The 12,479-nt window shown below is 35.5% G+C and overlaps 1 protein-coding gene across 2 annotated transcripts in view; it reads right to left on the bottom strand.

The window, feature by feature from the left end:
- The window catches only part of LOC131425340 (septin-4), a 41,803-nt gene that overhangs the window by 11,598 nt on the left and 17,726 nt on the right, over window positions 1-12,479 (bottom strand). The window lies entirely within an intron of this gene.

Raw genomic sequence — 12,479 nt, 5'->3', positions numbered from 1 at the left:
CATAGACAGCTCTCCGGTTGTCTTCTACGAGCTCTCTTCTGTCCACTTTCCAGTAATATTGACGTTGGGATCTTCACCAGAAACAGTGCCTATTCAACCACGGAGGAACTATTATCGCACCGATTGGGTCCAATTTCAACAAATCGCCGACCAACTTATTAATATCGATTTGCCACTTGATTCCCCGATGGAAATCGATGCGGCCCTATCTTCCTTCCAGCATTCAATCACAGTCGCTCGTGATAGGACGGTTCCAGTACAACATATGCCGAGTTCCTCTCTTCAAATCGACAGTGTCACCAAGAAACTCATCCGACTTCGAAATATGTACCGGAGGCAGTATCAACGAACTGGCATCCTAGATAGGAAGACTTCTTATAACAACTTCACTAGGATAATCCAGGAAAGAATATCTGAGCTTCGCAACAGGAACTTCCAGCAAAAGCTTGGAGAAATTATCCCACATTCAAAGCCCTTCTGGTCCTTATCGAAGGTGCTTAAGAAAAAAGCGAAGCCTATTCCTCCTTTGCTGCCACCCCAGGACGCAGCTGAAGGAATACCTTTAATCACACCAGTAGAGAAGGCAAATGCGCTAGGCCAGCAGTTTTTGTGTTCTCACAATTTAGGACTCAACATTGTTAGTCCACATGAAAGAGCCGTTGCTGATAGCGTAGCTGAGGTTGACCAATCAGACAGCTTGGTTCCTGAGGAAAGTAGAGTCACTGCGAATGAGCTGATGGCTTTTGTGAAAAAATCCAAAAATATGAAGGCCCCCGGTTTCGACAACACATTCGCCATTGAGCTGAAACATTTGAGTATTCGCTCATTTGTCTTCTTAGCTAAACTTTTTAACAGGTGCTGGGAGCTTGGTTACTTCCCTTCAATGTGGAAGTTAGCTAAAGTTATCCCAGTTTTGAAACCGGGGAAAGATCCTTCCTTTTCCAAGAGCTATCGGCCCATCAGCTTACTCTCTGCCCTATCCAAGCTGTTTGAAAAGTCAATACAAAGGCGAATTCTTGCTTTTGCAGATGAACAGGATATATTTCTGGAAGAACAGTTTGGGTTCCGGAAAGGAAGATCCACCATCCACCAGCTCACAAGGGTTAACAACGTCATCCAGCAAAACAAATCAGTGTCCAAAACGACTGCCATGGCAATATTGGATATTGAAAAGGCATTCGATAATGTGTGGCACGATGGACTGGTGTTCAAACTGCATCGGTATAATTTTCCCATGTATCTTATTAAAATTATCAAAAATTATCTTGCAGATAGAGCATTCCAGGTTTCTCTGAATAATGCACTTTCAGTAGGATTTACTATTCCTGCTGGTGTACCCCAGGGAAGTATCCTAGGTCCCATTCTATACAACATTTTCACATCAGACATCCCACCTCTTCCAGGTGGTGGTGTTCTGTCACAATTTGCTGATGACACTGCCATTCTTTACAAAGGTCGTGTCATTAATGCTCTGAAAAATAAACTACAGACAGGTCTGGACGCTTTAACGGAATATTTTACAAGCTGGAACATTGTGATCAATGCAGCAAAAACTCAGGTCATCTTGTTTCCACATTCAAGATCTCCAAAACTTGTTCCATCAGACGAATGCAGAATACGATTCGGTGATGAGGTCATTCAATGGTCCGATGAAGTTATCTATCTAGGACTCACCTTTGACAGACATCTGATATTCAGGTCACATGTTGACAAAATCGTTCAAAAATGCAGCATACTCATTAGGTATCCGCTGATTTGTAGAACATCTAAACTATGCCTGAAGAATCAGATGGCTGTCTATAAACAAATCATCTACCCCGCAATTGAATACGCAGTCCCTGTTTGGCGGGGTTGTGCACGAACACACAAACTTAGGCTTCAACGCATTCAAAGTAAGATCTTAAAGATGATTCTAAATCTACCCCCTTGGACAAGGACTAGTGAAGTACATGAGATTGCCTCACTGGATATACTAGAACAAAAATTCGAACAATACTGCACGAAATTTGAAGAGAGGTGCTCAATCTCTGAAATACAAATAATTCAAAATTTGTACGTATTAGGTTAGGGATAGTTATAAGTAGGTAGACATTTTATAAATAATTAAAATAAATATTATGATTAAACATTAGTATGTAAAACAAGAGTAACTAAAACACCTAATATTAATAACGAATCGTATGAACAACAAAGATGAAAGGCCAAGGGGTCAAAACACTTGTACTGTAAAATGTTGATGTAATACACAAAAATAAGATTAATAAACAGATATTTATGCAAAAAAACATTCAGTGTTAGTGACTGCGATAATTTGGCAGAAAGCGGCTCGATATTTCTCAACATTGTGTACAATATTTTCAATCTGGTAGATGCTACAAGACCTCGCTGCATCTCAATGCATGAACCGTATGAGATTTTTTCTACGTTTCTTCGATCCACCTCATACTCTGAGCATTTCACGGCCCTTAACAAAATATGTACAGTCTGGCAATGATCGGCGCTGCGTGAAATTTAATAAAAGAGAATCGCAAGTAGACAATTATAGCATAAATCGAATCGATGATTCGACTTGATAATCCTCATACTAGGTTACAATATTTCGAAACCCTAGTGTGGACCATTCACAGACATTTTCATAGACACAACTTATTGAAAGGTTATATGCACATGGTTAGAATAAGCGGCAATAGTAAAATGATTTTATCGCAATTATCCATTGCCCGTATGGAATCGGATCGCAAACCGAGAATGAGCGACCGTTTGTTGCTTCAGAGAGAATCCCTATAGCAGTATGCTAACTCGTGATGCTCAGACAAGTCATCGAGAGAAATTCGCTCTTGCACTGGCGTCCATTCTATGTTAAATGAACCATGTCGGTTTTTTGTTGCTGCGATGATATCCGTCTCTCTTTGATGGCACTGATTGAATCGTGTGAAGAGCTGGTAGAGAGCGTTCTTGGATACGATAAAAGCCATACTTGAATACGTTTAATTTACATATTTACAAACTTAGTTTTACATACGTTTATATTAAATGTTCCAGAATTTCAAGGAGAAGAGTATTAAGAATTTTATACCGTCATTCAATGTGACGGTATAAAATTCTCTCAAATTCCCGTGAGAAAACGAAAAATTACAAAAATTGAAATCAAAAACATTCCTTACCGATCGAAACCTAGTCATACCAGTCCCCAGTTTTCGGTCCCGCAAGCACTGGAAACATTTGTCTCAAACTCTGAAAAGGAACTCCCTCATTGTTCTCAATGAGATCACCGAATTTCGTTATGGTCCCATAGGTTGATGGGGAATTTTATCCTGATCTGACTTTTAAAGAATTATTTAATTTATTTTTACAAAAAAAAAACAAACATGTTTTAATCCACCTAGTGGTGTAATGATTATATGAGAATAACTCATGGATTAAAACAGGTTTTTATTTTTAGATATGTTGCAGCTAATAATTGAAGAAGTTTTTAGCACTTTAGGACAAGATGTAGAAATAATGGACGAAAAAGTCTTTTCATATTAGCAAGGATGGCTTTTATCGTATCAAAGAACGCTCTCTGGCAACTCTTCACACGATTGAATCAGTGCCATCAAAAAGAGACGGATATCATCGCAACAACAAAAACCCGGTATGGCTCATTTAACATAGAATCGAAACCAGTGCGAGAGCGAATTTCTCTCGATGACATTTCTGAGAATCAAAGGTTAGCACGCTGCTGTGGGGATCCTCTCTGAAGCAACAAACGGTCGCTTATTCTCGTTTCGCGATCCGATTCTATACAGGCAGTTGATAATTGCTATAGAATCATTTTACTATTGCCGCTTATTCTAACTATGTGCATATAATCTTTGTATAAGTTGTGTCTATGAAAATGTCTGTGAATGCTTCATACAAGGATTTTGAAATATTGCAACCTAGTATGAGAATCATCAAGTTGAATCATCGACTCGATTTTCTGCGATAATTGTCAACTTGCGATTCTCTCTTGGGAAATTCCACACAGCAACGATCATTATCAGACTGTAATATTTTTAAGGGCGTGAAATACTCAGAGTATGAAGTGGATCGAAGAAATGTAGCAAAACTCTCTCACGGTTCATGCATTGAGAGACTCGAGTTCTTGTAGCATCTTCTACCGGATTGAAAATGTTGTATACAATATAGATAGCAATATAGCAGCTTCTGTAAATTTTCGGCAATCACCAACACTGCATATTAGGTAGATTTTTGAAAATCGATTTTTGTCATAAAGTTTCAGTTTCATTAACTTTGTGACAGTATGCAAAATTTCAAATAAAAAGTGTGCTAATCGAAACTTCGCTAAATGTTACTGAGTTACAGTGGTGTTGAAATTTGAAAATTGTTAATTTATGATTTGACATTGAAAAATTTGACACTATTAGCTAGTCATTGGATGTTCAACCATTAATTAACAGCAGGTGTAACGAAATCGAAAAGTTGACCGATTTGGTTATTGAACAGGAATACATTTCACCGAAGGCCGTTTCGCCGAATGGCATTTCACTGATTTGTACAATTGTCTTAATGTCGTATTGAAATTGATTTCAAATGAAAAGAAACGAAAAATGATAATGTTTCGTTTCGATGACCCAAAATTGTACATCGATAACATTGCCTTTTTGAAATAACGAATAACATCATTTTCCAGAATAATCATTTCTAAGAATGGAATTTCCAGGAAAGATAGTTGACTTTCTGAGGTATAAAATATAAAAATGTTTTTTTAATGTTGTCTTTAAATTATTCTGTTTTCCTGTTAACTGAGCTCAAGTGTAAAATTGACTTGTGCCACCGAGTCACATAGACTTCAGTTATTTAACTGATTGAAGAGACAAAATCAGATTCGGTTTTCAAAATTTAAAATTTTCCTCGAATACAAAAAATCAGCAAATTTTCAATGAAATTGATTGTATATCGTGTGAGAATGATGAAATTAAAAAAGTTTAATTGTTGATGTGTACTAGTGCGGGATCAGATTTCTCTAATCTACATTTTTTAACCGCATAGATTGCAAATCTGTTCAATACTAATTCTAGTTACGTGAAAGAAATGTTTCAGCGTTCCGCGTCTGAAAATCGTATGTACATGATCGGTTGTTTTGGGTGTGCTTTATCATATTTTAAAAATTATGTAATTATTATGCTCTGCATGATATATACGATATGTTTCGACGAAATTCCCCTTTGGCGAAATGACCTATTCAGCGAAACAACTTGCGGCGAAATGGAATTCGGCGAAACGACTTTCTGCGAAACGGTTTCCGGCGAAATGACCCATTCTCTTTCACGTAGCATTATTGAGATTTGTGAACAACAAGTTATATTGAAATGAATCATATTCGAATATCGATTTTGGTTTGGACTCACGAATTCAGAAAATTTATTATGAGTTAATTCCCATGAAATCCCAACATTTTCAAGCTTCCCTTACATCGGAATCTGAAGCTTAAACTAAATCTCTCTTTGATGGCACTGATTGAATCGTGTGAAGAGCTGGTAGAGAGCGTTCTTGGATACGATAAAAGCCATCCTTGAATACGTTTAATTTACATATTTACAAACTTAGTTTTACAAACGTTTATATTAAATGTTCCAGAGTTTCAAGGAGAAGAGTATTAAGAATTTTATACCGTCATTCAATGTGACGGTATAAAATTCTCTTAAATTCCCGTGAGAAAACGAAAAATTACAAAATTTGAAATCAAAAACATTCCTTACCGATCGAAACCTAGTCATACCAGTCCCCAGTTTTCGGTCCCGCAAGCACTGGAAATATTTGTCTCAAACTTTGAAAAGGAACTCCCTCATTGTTCTCAATGAGATCACCGAACTGAATTTCGCTATGGTCCCATAGGTTGATGGGGAATTTTATCCTGATCTGACTTTTAAAGAATTATTTATTTTATTTTTACAAAAAAAAAAAACAAACATGTTTTAATCCACCTAGTGGTGTAATGATTATTTGAGAATAACTCATGGATTTAAAGAAGGTTTTTATTTTTAGATATGTTGCAGCTAATAATTGAAGAAGTTTTTAGCACTTTAGGACAAGATGTAGAAATAATGGACGAAAAAGTCTTTTCATATTAGCAAGGATGGCTTTTATCGTATCAAAGAACGCTCACTGGCAACTCTTCACACGATTGAATCAGTGCCATCAAAGAGAGAATGTTCAACCATTAATTAACAGCAGGTGTAACGAAATCGAAAAGTTGACCGATTTGGTTATTGAACAGGAATACATTTCACCGAAGGCCGTTTCGCCGAATGGCATTTCACTGATTTGTACAATTGTCTTAATGTCGTATTGAAATTGATTTCAAATGAAGAGAAACGAAAAATGATAATGTTTCGTTTCGATGACCCAATATTGTACATCGATAATATTGCCTTTTTGAAATAACGAATAACATCATTTTCCAGAATAATCATTTCTAAGAATGGAATTTCCAGGAAAGATAGTTGACTTTCTGAGGTATAAAATATAAAAATATTTTTTTAATGTTGTCTTTAAATTATTCTGTTTTCCTGTTAACTGAGCTCAAGTGTAAAATTGACTTGTGCCACCGAGTCACATAGACTTCAGTTATTTAACTGATTGAAGAGACAAAATCAGATTCGGTTTTCAAAATTTAAAATTTTCCTCGAATACAAAAAATCAGCAAATTTTCAATGAAATTGATTGTATATCGTGTGAGAATGATGAAATTAAAAAAGTTTAATTGTTGATGTGTACTAGTGCGGGATCAGATTTCTCTAATCTACATTTTTTAACCGCATAGATTGCAAATCTGTTCAATACTAATTCTAGTTACGTGAAAGAAATGTTTCAGCGTTCCGCGTCTGAAAATCGTATGTACATGATCGGTTGTTTTGGGTGTGCTTTATCATATTTTAAAAATTATGTAATTATTATGCTCTGCATGATATATACGATATGTTTCGACGAAATTCCCCTTTGGCGAAATGACCTATTCAGCGAAACAACTTGCGGCGAAATGGAATTCGGCGAAACGACTTTCTGCGAAACGGTTTCCGGCGAAATGACCCATTCTCTTTCACGTAGCATTATTGAGATTTGTGAACAACAAGTTATATTGAAATGAATCATATTCGAATATCGATTTTGGTTTGGACTCACGAATTCAGAAAATTTATTATGAGTTAATTCCCATGAAATCCCAACATTTTCAAGCTTCCCTTACATCGGAATCTGAAGCTTAAACTAAATCTTTGAACACTAACAGTTGTACGTGTGAAATCTGATTTACCGCTATAGTTAAATCAGCATTTATAAGCCACACAGTAGAAACTCTCTAGAGTATCGAAGGAAAGAAACTACTATCAAAATATGAAATGAATGCATTTGATTCAGCTAACCACTCATGTTTCACTTTTCAAAACAGATTTCGCTACCGACGAAGCCTTCGCGTGGTCGCGCTGTTAGCCACTGTCTGGATGGCCACCGGCGCTTAAGAAATTATTTTTTGAGAGCGCCGAAAAAAGAAGGTCAACGAAATTTCGTCTCTCATGTAACCGATCCAACCAACGCACAACAATATATCTCCGATTCATTTGCTGGAGCTGCCAATACTTCCTATGCGCGTTTTGGAGGATCTCCTACTCGGCGAAGCGGTTTTCTCATGATAGAGCAAACAAAAATATAATAACAAAAAATGATGGAGAAAATCGAAATGAAGTATAGAAACAGCCAAAAACCATCTGTTGTTGTGGACGCTGTTTGGCGGTGGAGAGAGTAATTTTTTATTGGTGTTTCAAAACTTTGATTTCCTTGATGATAATGATAATGATAATGTATTGTAATGGCGTTTATTTATGGTGAGAGGGTTTGTTGCGAAATGAACAAGTACGAGTGGAAACTCTTTTCGGGTCGAATAACGTATGTTCGACGGAGGCAGACCGGGCGTTGAGCAAATGTGCGGGAGTAGGACAGGTGCACTGTTTCATCGTTGATTATATCGAGTTTTTCTACTTTCCTACGAAGGCCGTATTTTAGCGAATTTTAATTGTAGCATCCAAATGCAGGTTTGTGTTGTTATGGTTTTTTTTTCTTTTGTGGCTTGGTAATAGAATAATACGTTGGATACGGTTCTTGGGAAGCTCATTTTCTGGATCAGTGCATATACAGTTTCATCCGAAAATCTATCTATCTTGGAACTATGAAAGATTGTACAAGAAATTTATGCATATGTCTTAGCTATCTGGTGGGTATTAGATTAAATTTGATCATATTTCCAGACAATTAAGTCCAAAGTACATGAATGCATCAGAATTATGTTTGCCTTTCTCACACGGAAAGGATATGCAAACACTGTGAGAACTGACTTTTGAAAATATGCGTCTGATTTTTTCGGGGATGCCTCGGCCGATTTTCGCCAACATCGATTAAAATAAAAAGCCCTCGGCCTTGTTCCATAACCTGTTATTTTTTTCAGATTCGACTTCCAGTTCCGAAGTTGCAAGGTAAAATGTGTAACGAATGGAGAAAATATGCATTCATTTTTCTCAAAGATAGTTCATCCGATTTTCATAAACTTAAATTCAACTGGAATTACAGATCGATGAGTTTAGAATAACAATTTAAAAAGATGGTTTTAATTATTGTCACTAATAAATGTGATGTAAATCACTTTGAACTGAACAATTGATCCTTCAGGTTTATATATCTTGTTTGTTGATAGCCAAGGACATATATTTTGGTTACACTGAAATCCGATTTTTAGTTTCGGAACTACCGGAAATAGAAGTTCAAAACTTCAAAACGAAGCTCACTTCATCTACTTAGAGAGGACTGGACCCATTTCTACAAATTTAGATTCAAATGGAAGAACCAGTGAGATCGGCTGAATCCATCTTCCGGCTCCGAAATTATATGGAGATGAGTTATTAAAGTGTCATGTACGCAGAGAAATTTAAAATAACAAAAGTTAGTAGATTTCTGAGTTTGATTTACGATGATTTCTAGCTAGAATATGATTGTTTTGAGCTAATTTCTCCCTTCAAGATCAATGTTCTTTGGTCATTCAGGAGTTAGCCAAATATTGTGCTAGGGCACATAACCTTTTCAAATTATGTTTACGTTTCGTTATTGACACATCAGTACATAGCAGTTCAGATTGAAACAGAATTTAAAAATGCTCTTTGTTTGATTTGTATTTTGGTCTAGTCAAATGAAAAAAAAAAGTTCCGCCTGATTTTATTGCTGAAATAAACTAACTCTTTACTACATGTCAACCATAGTTGAGTTGATGTTATCAGCATTGATTCAATCCTATTATCAAGAAAAATAATTGGTTCAATTTACCTATGGTTTTATTTGTGTTACTTTTTAAACAAAAGATATTAGTTTCATTTATTTTAAATCAGAGCAATTTTCTCCTGCGTGAATAAACCAGAGTATTTCTTTCTCCCAACGAAAAAGTTTGTACGCGTTTTATTAGAAAAATTTTACCCGCTTCTTTCATTTCCTAGGAGGTTTCCCACAATCCAAGCGTATGTACTGATAATTTTTGTATGTGAAAATTGCATAACATTACATAACACTTTTTCTCTACAAAAACAAAAATTCAGAGAACTTGACCGGACTAATAAGGCACCGAATCATTGGACACTAATTGAAATACCAGGGCTCGATTGTCGATAATGTGAATAATTCGATCATCAAGAACTCTTCAACAAAGAATTTAAAAACGAATATAACTCGAAATAAATGTAGTATCAAAAATTAACTTGCAAGTTAGTTTGAAAGAAATTAATTTATACTGAAAAACTAACAAAATTATATGACTTTAACAAACAAAACGTGATTAACCCACCTAGCAGTGAGATGATACCTTTTTTATCAATCCGCATGTGTTTTTTGCATGAATATTCTTCGGTGTTTAAGTTTTCATAACATTATTTTAATGGCCGTCGTTTTAAGCGACAATTTGAGATTGTAATCACTCATTACTCTGTAATGTCGAAACTGCAAATACAATCGAATTTAAATCTAGAAGTGTGATAATCGATTAAACATGCCATGATATGTAAGTTCCACTTTAGAGTTTACGGTAATTTAAGGTACTTCCAGAGCCGGTATTCAGGAACCAGCATAACCCAAACCGATTCGTATGGCCATATAACGAATAAATTACAGTTTTGAGTACAACTTTGAAGCTTAATTGGATAAAATTAATTAATTTTTGTATGTATGTATAAAACTAATTAATTTTGTATATAAGTTTAATTCAATTTGAATTTTTGTTTCTGAAATTTGATTAGGCTTTTTTGAGAAAACGATTGAGCTTTGAGAAACGATTTTATACTGGAACCGGAATTCTAAAATCGGTATGGCCGAAGTCAGATAAATTCACCTGAATAGCTGTATAGTTTACATTTGTTTCAAAATATTTGAAAATCAGTGAAGACATCTTTGAGAAATCATAGCACGAATTAAATTTTTAGGTGCCTTCTGAATCGACAACTGAATACCACTAAAACTGAAAAAAGTTAATTTTTTTATCGACTATCCAAATCTGCTAACCCGATAAACCTGATTAATTTATGTGGAATAGACATTTTTATACTAATCACCCTGTATCCCCGAAACCGGAAGTTGGATCTGACTGAAGAGCAAGATGTTTTAAAGAATCTTGAAACTTTTCATTTGCATCTTAGATGATTCTTAGATTTCATTTGAATCTTAGATCGGTTCAGCCATCTACGAGAAGAATGAGTTACACAATTTTGATTTCGTTTCATATATCATCCTGTAGTTCCGGAACCAGAGGTCGGAACCAAACATAATTCAGGAACTTTGTTTGGGAGCATACGAATTTTCGTATGAATCTGAATTTGTAGAAAAGAAATTTTCAGAGAAAATTGAGTGAAATTATTTGTCACACACGCATTTGCTGATCTCGACGAACTGATTCGAATGGTATATGGATGTTATGTTCTTCCAGCATTTATTGCTGTAAGTAGTTTAAAACAATATAATTAAAAAAAATCTGCCATCATCTGGATTATATATGTCATATTCGAACACAAATAATCGGTCCGAGGCAAATTGTCATGAAAAAGGATGCTGTACACAGTCTTTTTGGTACAGAGGGGTCTCGTATAACGCGGTACACCGGGGGCGTGAAAAGCGAATCCGCGATAAACGGGACCCAGAGCATATGGGATTTCGACTGATTTTGGCTGTGAACGATTATCTCGCTTCGGTCGACAGATAGAGCTATACAGTCTTCGGCAAACTTGTTGTAGATACTTAGACCAACAATTTAGTGTAGTTTGTCCGACAATTTGTTGAGAACTACACCGCCAGGGGCGCTTTGAAAAGAGCATGAAATAATTCATATGTTCACAATAGAAAAACAGTTTGACCATGAAATATCGCGAATATTTTACTTTCGGTGGTGTCGGTGTTTTCGGAAAGAATGTTCCGGAGGTCAAAGCAGATCAAATGGTGTAAACAGTAATTGAAATTTCTCGCATGGCTGACTCTTGTGTGCCATTTAACGTTCGAAATTCCTGCAACTCAAAATCATGTTGACTTATTAAGATGGTTTCTTCGAGAAGGTGTTTTAAGGTTCCAATACCTATTGAACGATTGATGAAACAGTTCTTATTGTATCTACAATGTGATCTTCTGTAACTGAATACCATACTTGTTAATGAGAGTAATCTTATCGATCAGTTTTTGAATAAGTTGATGAAGGAGAGACAGATTTTGAACTGTTTTTTTTCTAGAAGGCGTTAATAAGTTACTAAAGTATTGAGATGAAAAAGCTATCGACATCTGAAATCTGAGGAACTTGATAGTGTGAAAACTAAAATTTCATACTTAATTTTTTGATTATTTATACAATTATATAATGTTAAGTACATAAAATGTGACATATATTGCTCAAATAGTTTGATTTTGTTTTTTATTTGAATTAAACCTTTTTTATTGAACAGGGAAAAGCCCATTGGAGCAAAAATTTCATAGTAACACTCTTCATCAGGCAGTAAATCTATAAATTCAGTTTTTGTAACAAGTGCGGATAACCAATTCGAGATTGTAACAAAAGCTGCTACGTAAACGACAAAAGGCATATTTCGGTGAACTGATGAGAAGCGAAAATCGAAAAGTTTGCAGGGATCACTGCAAGGGAAACTACGAAAAGCAAACCGAAGAAGTTTATTCTGAATGGCTTGGACGCGGTGGATGTCACGTTACCACTAAAGAGCCAAAAAGACAGTACCATTGCCGTAATCAATTTATCAGCGATCTTTTCACCGAAATCCTTAATTTCAGAAATTATTCTTTCGTTCTCAATATCATCGATTTGTGTACCAGGCTAAAAAAAAGATTGAAGTAGTTTTTTTCCAGCAATTTTTCAACGTTGATGACTTAATTTGAACTAAAACTGATTGAATGCAATCAAGCAATTCTGATGTTGC

Source organism: Malaya genurostris, chromosome 1 (assembly GCF_030247185.1).
Source record: "Malaya genurostris strain Urasoe2022 chromosome 1, Malgen_1.1, whole genome shotgun sequence".
In the NCBI taxonomy this organism is placed as follows: Eukaryota; Metazoa; Arthropoda; class Insecta; order Diptera; family Culicidae; genus Malaya; species Malaya genurostris.
The sequence above is the reverse complement of the archived record's forward strand: the minus strand, read 5'-3'. Positions and strand labels throughout refer to the sequence as shown.